We start from the raw sequence: 15,946 nt of genomic DNA, 5'->3' as shown, positions 1-15,946 counted from the left end.
CTCCCTCCCTCCCTCCCTCCCTCCCTCCCTCCCTCTCTCCCTCCCTCCCTTTCTTCCGTATCTCCATTTTAAATGTTTTTTCTCCTCTTTCTTCTTTTCCTGCCATTGTTTTTCATTGTTTTGAATGACAGTGTGACATGTGAAAAGAAAGGAGATGACAGAAAATTATCTTGGCTTTTCTACACCAAAATATTACTAAGAAGTGGGGAAAGTAATACATTCTATTAAAAAGAGAACTGAGAACAATAATTGGAAAATAGATTGCTTAAATATTCTAGGTAGTTCTGAGTAAACTCATAAATCTGTATGAGTTTAAATTTAAATTTTTTAAAATTTTAACATTTGCTTGAGGATATCCTTATATAGTTATATATGAATAAAATAGAAAAATGTGTAGTTGAAAATAAGCATTACTCACTGTATTTACAAATATAGGGAATAATTTAGAAAACAATTTCAAGTAAAACAATTAAAAGCTAAGATTTCGTGTATAACATATGCAACTAGACTTTCAGAGCCTTGAGGTTATTGCTGTTTGTAACCTCTGCACATATCACAGGGTGTAGCATATAACAACTGCTCAGTTAATATTTGCTTAAGAAGTACATGGATGCACAGAAGTATATATATATGAACAGTTGAAAACAAAATGCAAAAAATATTCACTTAATTTTGAATTTACTGGACAATAAATATTTGTCATTCTATTTCTTTGTTTTTGCATAAAATATTGAATAAATTATCTTATAATATTTTGAACATTGTAATTCCCAATATATCTTTATATAATAAATTACTAATATGATTTCGCTTTTAAAAATTGTTCTATAAATGCAGTAATGTCTACTTGAGATTTTATAACAAAAATATTTTATTCTAGTATATGTGAATTAAGTATGTCAATATGCAAAATTTACACGGTTTAAGAGTCAATGGGGAGGAGTGTTTACAGAGTTAGGATGCAGCATAAGATAACCGGAAATAGCACAAGTTTTGGGTTTTAGGATATGATGTTACATATTGGAGTTGCTATTTTAACATTGTATGGTAGGCAAGGTGTGGTGCTTCATATCTGTAATCTCAGCATTTTGGGAGGCTGTGGTAGGAGAATCACTGGAGGTCAAGCGTTCAAGAATAGCGTGGGCAGCAAAGCAAGACACCATCGCTACAAAAAAAGTAAATAAAATTAGCCAGGTGTGGTGATTCACATATGTAGTCCTAGCTACTGGAGAGGCTGAGACAGGAGGATTTCTTAATCCTAGGAGTTGAAAGTTACAGTGAGCTATGATTGCCACTGCACAGCCTGAGCAACAGAACGAGAACCTGCATCTTAAAAATGTGGTAAGTGCTAACAACTTCACCTCTTTGGGTCTCGTCAGTTACTTCCCATAGTTGATATGAAGAATATTTGAGAGACATGTCTATTTCTGACATAAAGTATGCCTTAAAATTTTTACAAATCTGAAATGGGGATATCCATTGGAAAAATTTCTCATTCTCAGAAGGGGTAAACAGGGCATTAATCATATAGAAGTTCATTTATTCTCATGTTGACAAATTGTGCTTGATAAAATGACACCTACACTCATATCTATGTCATTTGTGCCAAATTAATTTAAAATAAACACAAAGGGTATAAAAAATACTGAAGAGTAGTTCTGAATCTTGGCAGTACATTAGCACCATCTGTGAAACTCTTTAAACATCCCTTGAGGCCTCACCTGATATCAAATAAGTCAGTGGTTTTAAAAGATCTCCCACGTGATTCTAACATGTAGCCAAAGTTCAGAATCCTTGCACTAAAAAGTCTATGTATCTGAACTCGTTTATGCTACTTTAGAATCTAGCTTGTGAAAATTTGGATTGATTGCTAGAACACATTAATTTATTCATTACAAATGTGTTTGTTAACCACTACATGCTAAACACAATAGCCAGTACAGAGAATGCATATAATAAAATGCCTAAGAAGAGTTTGCATTATATAAGGCAACCTGATGAGGCAGGAACCTAATAAATAATTGCCATATAATATGATACATTTTATGCTAGCGCTTTTTAGCAAAGTTCTATGGTAGCTGAAAGAAATAGTGTCCAGTCTTTCAAGGGAGTTGGGCAGTGTTTCACTGGAGTTAATCTTGAAAGGTAAACATGCATTCATTAGAGGACAAAAAGGAGATTAATATTAAATGTCTTTCAAAATGATAAAGAGTCATGATAAAAGCGAAAAAGGGGAATTAGAGATTAATGAGAACTTCTACTCTTTCTGAATATTCTGAAGATATTCATTCCAATATAAGGTTTAGAAAGCCCAGTGTTTCCTAGTTCCTGGGACTTGAATTATCAGGTTCAATTTGAAAATAGGACTCATTTAAGTTGAATGATGACGGGATCTAAAGTGTTTACTAAATTATTATAAGCTAATAACTAACATTGTATGTTTGCTATTAGCAAGGCACTGTTCTAATGGCTTAGCAGGAGTTAACAGTTAATACTAACAATGGCTTTATGAAGTAGTTGTCACTAATCTTTCTCTCTACTTATGAATAAATAAACTAAAGTACAGAAAACTTAAATAGTCAATACATAACTAGTAAGCAACACAGCCAAGTGTCAAATCCATGAAGATTGGCTTCAGAAATCATGCTTTTACTCATGTGCTACAGAGTGTGTTAAATGCTCACCATGTACCAAGCTCTGCACTTTGCAAGTGGAACTAATTTAGTCTTCATAACTAACTTATGGAACTAGCATTTTTTCCCCCATTTTACAGATAAAAACGCTAAGAAAGAGAACTGAACGATTTACCTCTTCAACAAGCACATTGGCTCTTAGTTCATCCATCAATGTTTCTGATAGATCTGTGTGTCTAGCCCAGCTCAACATTCTTACTGAATCTTAAAGAGGTATGAAAAGCAAACATATAGTAATATAAAGAAGCACTCACCTCACCAATTTTCAAAATTCTGGCTTTCATTGCTTACTACATGATTTAAAATAATTACTGGCTTTAGCTCAATGAATTGCTTCTAGGAAATGTAACACTGAAAAACAACATAAATCTCCCAAATCACTAGAGTTATAGTGTGCTAAAGATAACATTAGATTTCAGGTGGCTTAGAATCCTCAAGACTAAATGTATTATAAATAGTTGCAACAGCTATATCTAAGCCATTAAGAGCATAATTGTCTCTTATATATATAGTGAAACATTCCCATGAATTCTATTAAGCAATGAGTCTGAGGTTCTGTTTGGAAGGATAAAAACTTCTGTATACCCTTACTTGTTCATTTACATGCAGTTCATTACATGCTGCTGCTGCTGCCATTTTACTTAACCTATTTTTTATTGTAAGTGAAAAATTTTACTATCTTTGTCAAAAGTATTGATGAAGAATTACTACAAGGCCTGGTCTTATAATTTAAATATATTTACAAAGAGATGAGCTCTACTAGATTAGAAAGTAGTTTTCAAATTTCCAAGTATCTTAAAAAGTAGACTTTATGTCCCAAGCTATGTTTAGTGTATTGGCCATGCTAATGTGGGATGTAAATAATTGGAAATTAAAATAAACTAGTCCTCATTCCCATGATCATCATCACCATCACCATCACCATCACCAAATGCCCTGTACCTGCCACATTTCACTGTACAATTGCTTCACATCTATTATTGTTTATCTTAGCAGCAATCTTTACATAGGTACTATTATTCACGTTTTAGAGAAAGAAAACAAGAAATTTCCTGTCAACATAAAATCAGAATTTAGAGAGGGATTTTCTTTTGTTAAGTGTGACCCTTTCTAGTAATCCAACACCATTATTCAAATTCGTGCTGACACATCACATTGTACTGGAACAAGAGAGTCATATTGTGAGGAAATGTGAGGAAAAAAAGGACCATGATTTGCTGAGACTTTATAGCACTTTTGATTTCCAGAGTGACTTTATGTATAACAAAGATAATTAGATATTTTTTACATTACCTTTTTGATTTTCCCATTTCCAGATAAGGAAAGGAGGTTCCAAGGTTCAGTAGCTTGTCCAAGTCCCCTACTCAAGAAAGAGCCAAAATTCAGTTTCCAAATGCAATCTGTTAGGACTGAAATCCCATGGACATTCCATTCCGCTACACCCTTGGATGAGTGTTCTATGTCTTCACCTGGGATATAAGGGAAGTCCTTTGCCCCTTGTGATGAGATAGTTAAACATACACACACACACATACACACACACACTATATTCTGTGCACACAGAGTGAAGATGAATATCTCTGTGTTTGCCATACATGTGCTAAGAGTCTGCTTGGACAGAGGACTTCATCTTGGAAAACACTGTCTAAAGGAGTTGTAGTTCCAAAGCACTAAAGGGCTAAATACCTTTCTTACTGTATTTTTTTACCAAGTATCATAACAAAAATTAATTCACAGGGCTATATGTCTAGGTCTGTCCTCCCTGAAGAATAGAAAGATGAATAAACATAGATTCATAAATAACAACTTGAGTTAAACTTCCATGGTTTGTCTAGATCTTAAATTGAAGCTTTATATAAGAGTGCATAATATAAAAAAGCTTCCTATTTTTGCTATAAAATCCTTGCTGAAGATATCGAGTTTTTAGGGACCATGTATATAAGGGTCTATATAATAGTACTAACATTTAGTAACAGCAGCAATAATAAAATTCTATGAACAGACTAAATTTCTTAGATAATGATATAACTAAATATTTTCTGGTAAACCACTTTAGTCAATGTGATAAGAGTATTTGTCATTTCCTTTTTCTGCATGGTTTTCATTTTCCGTCCTTAATAACATATATAATTGCCTCATTCACATCTACAAAGTTGGCAGATTAAATTTAGTAAATAAAATTAGACAAAATTACCCTCATTTGGGAGTTGAACAAGCTGAGATATAGTTAAGGTTTGTCAAGCTCTACTTCATTTACCCCGATGTCTTTTCAGTTTCTAAAGCTTGGCAAATGTTCTGCCTCAGAGCTTCCACATATTGTTCCCTCTGCCTGTAAACCCCCTTAATTTTCTTCCCACTCTTTAATCAGCCACCCCTTGTTGATCACACCTCTTAACTCAAACAGAAATAGAGACATGTCACATATTTTGCATAATATACTTTTTAGGTCTTGATTTAATATTTCTGTCTTAGAATTTTTTTTTTTTTTTTTTTTTTTTTTTTTTTTTTTTTGAGATGGAGTCTCGCTGTGTCACCCAGGCTGGAGTGCAGTGGCCGGATCTCGGCTCACTGCAAGCTCCACCTCCCGGGTTCACGCCATTCTCCTGCCTCAGCCTCCCGAGTAGCTGGGACTACAGGCGCCCGCCACCTCGCCCAGCTAGTTTTTTTTTTTGCATTTTTTAGTAGAGATGGGGTTTCACTGTGTTAGCAAGGATGGTCTCAATCTTCTGACCTCGTGATCCACCGGTCTCGGCCTCCCAAAGTGCTGGGATTACAGGCTTGAGCCACCGCGTCCGGCCAGAATTATTTTTAATGTCCAATCAAAACAAGATACCAGGTCCTCTGCTCATGCCCTGCTATTCTTTATAACTGTACCTTGTTCTTCATTGTATTTCCCCAAAATTGTGACACATTAGTTAATTTATTCATGTGTTCCTTACTCTAAGCCTCACAAGGACAGGAGATGAATTCTGTTTCATACATCATTGCATCCCCAACACCTAGCCATTCCTGGTACATGATAGTTTAATAAATATTTAAAAAATGACATGAATGAATAAATTTAAACATATACGCACTCACACACATATGTAATAACTTTAAGTTTTCTAAGGCCAAGCAAGTATATATTAATATTTTGTATATCATTCTATTATAGTGCTTTGTACAGTAAGTGGCAAAAAAATAGCAATAATAGATGTTTAATGAGTCCATTAAATTAATAAAAACATTCAGAAATTTTTAAGCCACTTATTTTATTTAATGAGCTCAGATAACCACATACTTGCAAAACATTTAGAATTTTTATAACCCCCCTTGAAGTCTAGAACATGAGCTAGCTAAGTCTGAGAATCACAAGTGCAAAACCAATGTAAGAGGTGGGTAAGTGTGCCCATATTAGGAAAACGTGCTGTCACTCAGTAGTCTTTCAGACCTCCTGCAAACATTCACATGATTTACCATCAGTGTTGCCAACTTGTACAATGAAGGGCAGCATATAACAGCTATACCACTATTATCATAAATATTCATTTAAATATTCTAAATATTTATTGAGAGGGCTTAGGCTTTTACTCAATGAAATCAGAAGTTACTGGAGGGATTTGATTTAAGATAAATTCTTTAAAAGATCACTCTGGATGCTGTGCTGAATATATCCTGTACTAGTTTGGAATTTATCCCTGTAAGGCAGGTAAAAGTTGACAGTTGATGGATTCAACATGGTCTCTCTGAAGATGGTTAGAAGTGTTAAGATTCTAGAATATATTTTAAAGGCAGAGCTAACAGTATTTCATGACAAATTCTCACATATAAGAAAGGACAGAAATGAATGGCGATTTCAAGTTTTAAGCTTTATGAATTCTGAGAATGAATGAGTTTTCCAGTCCTTTTTGTCTACTATTCTACATAAGAATTAAAATATTTTGTTCATTAATAGCTCCTCCTAAGGCAAAAGTTATACCCTTGAGCAACTTACAATCAGAACTTACTATTGGGATGTAAAACATTGTTTCTATATTCCTTTTAATTTTAGTTTTGCCTAATTCAGCACTTTACAATTATGAGATGAAGCTATATTTTAAAATGTCACTGAGCAATTTTAAGATTATATAATAATATCTTCTTTCTCATCTGAAAATTTTACTATTGTTCAACATGGATAATGTCCTTCACATTTTAGCCTTTAGAGCATAGGAAGTCGATATGTATTGGTAAGCAGGTATTACATTTATGGAGTGCTTTGTCATTTTTTTGACATGCTTTGACATGTCTTATGTCATCCCACTCTTGTCATAGAACTGGGAGACAGGAGAGAAGGAAATATGTGTAGGAAATTGAAAAGTTTAAGTGACTGAGTGGCCAACATGGTAACTCCTTCTTTCCCATTCACTAATGTATTTTGATCCAGCTCCAACTGATGGAGAAAAACTGGAAGCTTGGAGTGCCCTATGCTCACTGAAAGCTAAATGTCTCATACAATGACCCAAATTTGACCTTATCTTTATTGTTAACGCCTCAGAATTGGATAAACAAATCACTTTATTCATCGGACTTAATCACATCACCAGAATCATCTACTCATGTTACCCTCCATTTTCTTGCGAACTCACAAAAAAATACAAAATGCGAAATACAAAAAATAATATATATATTTTTGTATTTCCTCACCTATGCCATCTTTCTACTTTCTTGTTTTTTTTTTTTTTTTTTTTTTTTGAGATGGAGTCTCGTTTTGTCACCTAGGCTGGAGTGCAGTGGCGTGATCTCGACTCACTGCAAGCTCCACCTCCTGTGTTTACGTGATTCTCCTGCCTCAGCCTCCCGAGTAGCTGGGACTACAGGGACCCGCCACCACGCCCGGCTAATTTTTTGTATTTTTAGTAGAGACGGGGTTTCACCGTGTTAGCCAGGATGGTCTTGATCTCCTGACCTCATGATCCGCCCGCCTCGGCCTCCCAAAGTGCTGGGATTACAGGCGTCAGCCACTGCGCCCGGCCACTTATTTTTGTTTTGTTTTGTTTAATTAAGGAAGCTCACTCACAGCTTTCCTGGCCTCTCTCCAAAGTACTAAAACTTGTTTTGTGAATTGCAATCAAAGAAATACGAAAAGTAACAATGATCCCATCAATAGACATGAAAATGCAAGAAGAAAGATGCCATTGTAAAACTCAACAAGGTGTGGTGGTAGATAATCTCTTTCTTTTTCTTGTTGTTAAATCCTGAAGCTATCCAACAATAACTTACCTTATTGACAAGGGTCTGGTGGAAAATCTAATGAGCATTAGTAATGAATGCATCAGCACCAATCCCCTTGACTTCAGTGCACTCATCTTTTAATCTTTGACCCAGCTGCTGCAAGCACCTGGTTCCCAAAATTCAGTTAGGAAAATACAATGGACATAATAATAATAATATTACTGCAATGTCTTTCTTTTCTTTAAGCCATGAAAGTAATTTATACCAATTTCCTTTTCAGAGGCAGAAATGAAGTCTGTTTTTGTATTTAAAGATAATCTCAGCATATCTGACAATCCTGGGCAGTTATGGGGGTGGTGAAGGAAGGAACCAAAGTCATTTGAGAAAGTAAAGACATTAAGACATTCAACTGCCAACAAAGAATAAATTTTAACGGATGTAGGAAGAATCGTTTGTAAGAAGTGCAGACAAATGCAAAATGGTATTATTAATAAGTAACATCATTAGAGGCCGTTCTTTCTAACCACTCACACCTCTGAATCATCACGGGGTTCCCTGACTTCCTAGCTCTCTCTACCCTTCAGCAGTGACGCCCCTTCTCCCAATCATTGTCAGGGATTTAAGTGCCATAGTCAAAAAGAACCTTATTATCTACCTGCTCCCCCAGCTTCTCTCTGAGTGACACACCACCCACGCCTCCCCCGCACAGCTTTCCTCCTTCCATGGCTCTCAGAGGCAATGTGAGGAGCAGGAGAGGGAGCCCAAGGCTACCCTCGCCTGAACCCCAAAAAGACGAGGCTTTAAGACCCTTATTCACCCACTGAGTCTATGCCCTGGCGGTTCTACCAACCCCCGCCGCGCGCTGCGGGAGTATAAGCCAGTCCTGCGCTGCGCTTCCAGCTGCGTCTGCCCGAGCGCGGCACGTGCTCCCGGCGCTGGCGCGAGAGAGCGAGCGCCACCGCCGCGGGCCCCGCAGCCGTTCTGCCTGCTGTCACCGCTGCCTCCATCGCCGACACTAGCGCTCCAGCTGCAGCCAAGGCCGCTACGAGAGCGCAGGAAGCCCTCGAGGAGCGGCTGCCTGGGGGCGCAAGGCTCAGGGCGCGCACCTGGTAAGCACAGCGCCTTTTTCTTTCTCTTGGCTGTAGTTACCACGGATATAGGATACCGCTGGAGCCCCTCCCCCAGTGCAGGGATGGAGAGCCATCAGGCGAGGGGCGGGAGCTGGGGCAAAAAAGACCCAGGAGGGCAGGTGGTGGGCAGGTGGAGGACTGGTGGAGCCGGGAACGCTAGGAGGTCCTGCAAGTTTAGAAAAGTCACCCTGCAAGGACGTGTGCTGTGTGAATCAGACATAAATTTAAGTCGGGAGCCTGGGCTACCGCGGCATCGCTCCAATGGGAGGTTTATGAAGATCATTTTGCTTTTATTTGCATAAGTGAGGGATTTAAGTGGGCTTGTTTCCATAGAAAACGAACTAAAAAAAAAAAAATCAGAGGAGGAAAAAATAAAGATCCCAGCCAAAGGATACGTTTGGATCTCTCTCTCTCTCTCTCTCTCTCTGTGTGTGTGTGTGTGTGTGTGTGTCTGTCATACCGATACATGTGCACGAAAGGCATGGATTTAGGAAGGGAGAGGGGCTCCTCTATCTTTGAGCCCATTAGGTGTTTGGGGGAGCTAATAAGAGCAGTTGCTGGTGCTTCACCCCAAAAAGAGGCAGAGAAGAAGGGACCTGATTGGGTGTAAATGTCAGTGTTCCATTTCTAAAAGGACTACAGTACTAGGAGGGAGAGGTTTTCTAGAACTGTGGGTCATGTAAAGATGGTACACCTGCAACTCTGGACCTATAAACTCAAGTTCATATACTCCCAGTGGAGCTGGGAAGACATGTTTACTCTTGGTTCCTGTATGGAACTTTGGCAGAGGATAATCTCTCTCACACACACACACACACACACACACACACACACAGAGAGAGAGAGAGAGAGAGAACGAAAGAACGAAATAAATGAATAGAGGGAAGAGAAGGGAGCTGAATATGACTGAATAGGCTGAGTGGGGTAGTAAAAAGAACAAGAACAGAGTGATCGGGTTTGGCATCACTGCATTCATTCAGTTCTACCCTAGGTAGTTCCTGGACGGATCTCTAGAAAAACATGACCTTGAACAAGCCCCTTAACCTTCATGTACTCAGTTTCTCTACTGAACAATGTAGAGGATCTTCTGCATTTGGGGACATGAAGGTCCCATGCAGTAGTGTTGATGTATGTGTTTGAAGATCTGCATACTAAGAAGTAAGAACACTCATAAAATATGGATAAAGGAAGCTTCAGGGGATTCTTCCTCAAAGTACTAAAGGCAGTTGGCAAGATCCTGACCGTGCTGTCGGGATAATGCATGCTGAGAGGTCTCTGGAAATGAGTGAGGAAAATCCGACCTCCAGCCTGCAGCTCAGTGAACTTGGAGTTCTGAGAGCTGTTTAGAAATGTTCAGATCCAGCCTAAAGTCATACGCTATTTTTAAGGTTAGCATTGAGGAAGAAGGTTTGGTGGCAAGGAAAATAAGTGCCAATCCAGTTTAAAGATTAGGTAGTCAGGGCAGCAAAAAGAAGGTTTTAGAGTAAAACATAAATGCAATGTAATCTGGACAGAGGGATTAGGAAGAAGATAATGGATATTCCTCCTGAGACAAGGATGTCTATACTCCTAGGAGTCAACTGGGACTTACCATGTCCTTGACACTCCTTCCACCTGTCTGAGGAAGGCACAGGTGCCCTTTCTCACTCAATACAGGCTTATTCTTAGAATTTAGAGATCTGTATCCCAGGTGCTGAGATACGACGGTAAACATGTGAAAACTAAGTCCTGGGGGTGCCTCCAACTCCCTTGCCATGTGAGCATCTGTTTGCAGAGCTGGTCTACCCATCCAGATTCACCCAGGAGTCTGTGTTCCTAAAGGAACTCACTGTGCCACTTGGTGGCACCAAAAAGTTGCGCAAAGAACTCTGTTCTCTATAAATACAAACTACCACCCCTCCCTCCTCCGCTCTCTCCCCTTCCCCCCTTCCCCCCTTTCTCAGTAGCGGGGAGATTGCTGCACACGCCGCCCTCAGCTCTGCTGTTCTGCGCACGCTGAGCGGAGGGGATGAGCTTGAGATCATCTTGGGGGGGAAGCCGGGGACTGGAGAGGCCGACTCTGCCCCGCTGATCCCCGTGGCCCAACTTTTCGGGGGGCTAGCTAGACCGAGTCTCACTGCTCGCTGCGCAGCCAACAGGGGGGTAAGCTTGCTAAGTGTCTGTGTGCCCAAATGTCCCCTGGCCAGAGAAGGATTTAGAATCTATAAGCTTGCTGAGTAGCTCATAGTTTTATTGGGGGGAGGGGGACGCGGGTGGAGCGGGGGTGGCCAAAGCCGACAAGATTCAAGTCTACTCCATTTACGAACAGCCTTAATTAAACCTGTTGGGGGAAAAGGCGCGAGCAATGGGGTGAAGGAGGGAAGAGCTGCAAGGGTTGAAAAGGGGATTCTGCATGCCTTCGCATCCGAGTTCCCGCTCTCTAAGGCCAGGTGCGCGTGGTTTCGAATGCAGAATGTGCTCCCGCAAACCACCCGAGGGCTCGGAATTGTGAGAAGCAAAGGTGGAGAGGGAAGGAGGACAGAGAATTGCTTTTCAATAGATGGGTTAGCGGTCGCATCCTGGCGCCTGCAGCAGGAAGAGGGGGGACAGCGGGTGGTGCTGAAAGCACATCTCTTTCACTCAGGCTATATTGCCTCTCTTTGAACACCAGCCTGAGCCCTCCCGCTCTTTCCTCTTCCATGGATTTGTCTTTCCCCTCGAACACAAAGCCTGCTAGTTATCCCACGGCGGGAGCATGATCAGCATGCCAAGGAGGAAGCCCAGGCTACAGCGACTTAGGGAAGAAAACCCAGGGCAGGCCTTTGAGTGTAGAGGCTAGCCGGTGACCCGAGCCTAACATGCATTAGGACCTCTCCAGGGAAGTGACAGGTCCACCTGGAGGGCTCTTTCACCTGGTACTCGAATTTACAGCTGCCCTCATTTCCCTTCAGAGGAGTTGCTGTGTGGAAGGGAAATTTAGGAGAGGATAACAAGCGCTTGTGCTTATTTAGACACAATCTCGATGCTGCCTTAGTTGGACTGTAACATCGAGTAACCAGACAGATAGGTTCTCCAACACTTTACTTTTCAATAAGCAATTGATACAGACCAGTGAAAAGGCAGTTTCTCCTTTTCACCTTCTTCTCCATTTGCTACGTGGTATTTCATTGTTCAGAGTTTCTCAGGACAAAGCTAGAGCTAATTTGTGTCTCTAGTGTTAGGCACTGGCCATTTGAAGCAGCCAAAGGTGCATTGACCAGGACTACGTGCAGCCCTTCCTCCAGTGGGACATAAGCAGGGGTTTTCTGTGGAAGCCGTAGTTGCATGACATTCTACTGTCAGCTATGGAGCATTCAGGTATGCTACCTATTGTTAGGTGTGCTTTTTGCTGTTTTCTTTATGGAGTGCAGGGAGTTTGCTCCTTTAATTTCTCAGTTCCGTCAATGTAATTACACATGTAAGAATCCATTGTGGCTATTTCTGTCCTTTATGCATGTTTATTTCCATTTTAAAAAGGCCATTGGTTTGAGACTTGAAAATACTGCATCCTGAACTCATTGGGTTAGCAGTGTGTGCCCCATCAATTTCCAGCCTTCTCCCCGTGAAACCTCATCAGCACTCTGGACAGATCTTTCAAGATTTCTTAGGGAAAAAAATACATAGCACTTCCTAAATATCAACTTCTCTTAAAAGAAAAAGCTTTCCCTAGTCATTTACACTCCACATGACAAAATATACAATCTAGATATTTTAATTGCACCCCCTAGAGGTTTGTGCTATCACATGGGAATGTTTTGGCTGTGGGCTATACACTCACAAAAAGCCCAAACTCCTCAGTGTTCACTTGTGAAAGAATATGTCGAGATTATTTGGGAGAGGAAGATGGTATTTGAATAATCCAAGTTTTTCACTTTACTTCCATAGGTAGACACAGACCTTTACTATCACTTTGTAGTATACCTTATGGACATGATGACAAACACCCAGGGGGAAATTGAAAAATTCACTCATATCTATTTTATCCAAGCAGCACAAACTATCCAGACTTTGGGAATACTTGATTAGCTACATATCATTTTTAGTTTGGGTTCTGATTATTAATGTTGTTGTGTTTCATGATAAAATGACTTACATCATTAAAGATGCTCACTTTTGTGACTAAAGCATTTTAATAATTCTACTTTTCTTATTTCTTTCCAAAACCCATTTAATATTTTATAGGAGTCTTACTATATTGTCCTTTACAGAATGATAATTTTAGTTAGAGAAACTAAATTAAGTGTCAATGAAAGGTAGGTGATACTACAAGTAGAAAATGTGAGATGAGGTTAATCATTAAAAATATTTTTTTGTATACCAATTTTATCCCAGGTTTTCTATCCTCATGGGATGAAGACAGAGCTATATCCAAATATTTTAACTTACACATACTTATTGTATTATATATATGTACATGTAAGGTATTTTTATGTATATGTCTATAGATAGATCATGTATGAACCAACTTTATAAAATATTAGATACTACCTTTATATATGTTGATATATATATGTTATATGATAAAGCTGATTTGGTTTGTATCAAGGTTGGATATATTGAAGATGTATTATTACAAAGCAGGAAGATTCTGCAGTTTAGAAATATGTGTTATATTCATATTCAGAGAAATATTCTAATCCTGATGCATCATTTAGTTGTCATTTTAATCAGTGAATAAAGCTTAGGAGAACATAAGAAGACAGGAATATGAAAAGAAATATTTTTAGTACATGATGTATTTATATAACCCAAGAAAAGAAACTTCAATTTTGATGTTTGAATTTTCAATTATTTGTAAATAGATAATATCTTGGTATTCCTTTATCTTAGTTGTTTAAAATGTGTTTTTAAAAAGCATTAAGGCATAGGCTTGCTTTCATTTCCTTTAAATTCATAGAAAGGAGAGGCAAATATATATTTTATCAGTCCAAATCATATTTTAACTATATATAACTTTTGTCAAAAGGGCCACCAAGCAAAAGTCTTGGTGCAGACTCACCCTGCTCTAATAACTACTATTTATTAAGCACATCGGGCATCATGCTAAGCACTAGGTATGTTATTTTATTTAATTATCATATCAACAATACAAGGCATTATTTGTTTTTCCTTTTCTGTTATAAAAACTAAGCTTTTTATTATATTGTCAAAAAACAGTGCATAGTTTATGCAGTGTTCTCTGTGGGTCAGACACTAAAAGATATATATATATATATATATCTTTTACCATATATGTAAAAAGAGAAATAATGGAAGCATATATACATATATATGCAAAAGAGAGAGATTTGATTTGTTTGGCACTAAAACTTACCCTGTTTCCATTGTATTGAGCTGCATTACTCTGTGGTGTGGCTAAACACTAAACATCACGGGATTATTTTATTGTGGTTTCCAGTGAGTTGTGGTATGATTGGAAGTACAGGTCCTGACTTCAAATTGCCTGAGGTTGAATCTCAGCTTTGTGGCTTACTACTTATGTGACCTTAGGCAAGTTACTTAAATTTATGTACCTCAGTCTCCCGGGCTGGAGTGCAGTGGCCGGATTTCAGCTCACTGTAAGCTCCGCCTCCCGGGTTTACGCCATTCTTCCGCCTCAGCCTCCGGAGTAGCTGGGACTACAGGCGCCCGCCACGTCGCCCGGCTAGTTTTTTGTATTTTTTAGTAGAGACGGGGTTTCACCATGTTAGCCAGGATGGTCTCGATCTCCTGACCTCGTGATCCGCCCATCTCGGCCTCCCAAAGTGCTGGGATTACAGGCTTGAGCCACCGCGCCCGGCCTCATTATTTTCAAATTGGGGGATGGGTTATAGCAGTACATGGCATCAAGTGAATATGATGAATTAATTGCACAAATTAAAAAAAAATAGGTGCAGAAAACCACTATGGCACACATAGACATATGTAACAAACCTGCACGTTCTGCACATGTACCCTACATTTTTAGAAGAAATAAAGAGAAAAATAAATTTAAAAAATAAAGTATCTGACCCATAGTGAACAGAGCATAAACTATCAATCCTACCCAGGCCTTTGGATGTCGAGTTTTCTGCATTTCCTGTGTTATTACATTTAGTGTTCAACTACCCTATGGATTGTGTTTTATTTTTATTTTATGACTTTAATGATAAAATGTAATACTAAAATAGATTAAATAACTTGTCCAATGTCCCACGGTACAAACAAAGGTGACTGAGCAGGTATTTAAATCTAGGATCATCTGATTTCCAAACTTTTACTCTTATGATACTGACCTACAGCTTAGATACATATATCAATTTTTTTGAATTCTACTAATTTTGAGTTGGCAGCCCTTCCTCTACAAGGGAATGTGCAAATATTTATTTTTCTCATATATTCAAGAATATTTTAAAATGTGCAAATGCTAGAAGATAGTCAGAAATCAAAATGATACATAATTGCTATCTCAAATATCTCATTTTTTTAGTCAGACTGTAGAAGAAGTGTAAAGGAGAGACATATGCCAAAATATATTTTATGCATATATGATTTTTATTGGTCTTGCAAATGTATCAGATTCAAGAAAAACTCTCTAATGATTAGCTGTTCACAATAACTCTGGTTCAGGCCATGGGTTTTAAAATTTTGAGTATAAATGTTCTGAGGAAAATGAAAACTTGTAATCACAATGATAATAGTGAGCACTTTAATAATGCAACCTTCTTACAGTCATTATATTTTACAGAAGAATAATAAAAATACTTGTTAAAAAATGATTTGTCTAAATGCATAGTAATGTAGAATTATTCAAAGATATAGAAGTAAATAATACACTATTATATCATTTGTTTAAAAATAAGTAAAATTGTAAAAATCAATGTGTAAATTACTTTATAAAGTTATCATTATTGTCTTGTTAAATTTATAATGAACTTTGCATTTCATATC

At 38.4% G+C, this 15,946-nt stretch overlaps 1 protein-coding gene across 2 annotated transcripts in view; it reads left to right on the top strand.

Annotated features, from left to right (window-relative positions):
• Positions 1-8,810: 8,810 nt before the first annotated feature.
• Positions 8,811-15,946, top strand: part of GRM5 (glutamate metabotropic receptor 5) — a 585,040-nt gene continuing 577,904 nt past the window's right edge. Inside the window, exon 1 of one of the 2 annotated variants that reach the window (XM_023209216.1) lies at positions 8,811-8,998. The gene's annotated coding sequence lies outside the window, so the exon portion shown is untranslated. Of the gene's footprint in view, positions 8,999-10,993; positions 11,162-15,946 lie in introns of those variants that run through there. The other variant, XM_023209217.1, reaches the window with a different exon arrangement.

Source organism: Piliocolobus tephrosceles, chromosome 13 (assembly GCF_002776525.5).
Source record: "Piliocolobus tephrosceles isolate RC106 chromosome 13, ASM277652v3, whole genome shotgun sequence".
Lineage (NCBI taxonomy): Eukaryota > Metazoa > Chordata > Mammalia > Primates > Cercopithecidae > Piliocolobus > Piliocolobus tephrosceles.
The sequence above is the reverse complement of the archived record's forward strand: the minus strand, read 5'-3'. Positions and strand labels throughout refer to the sequence as shown.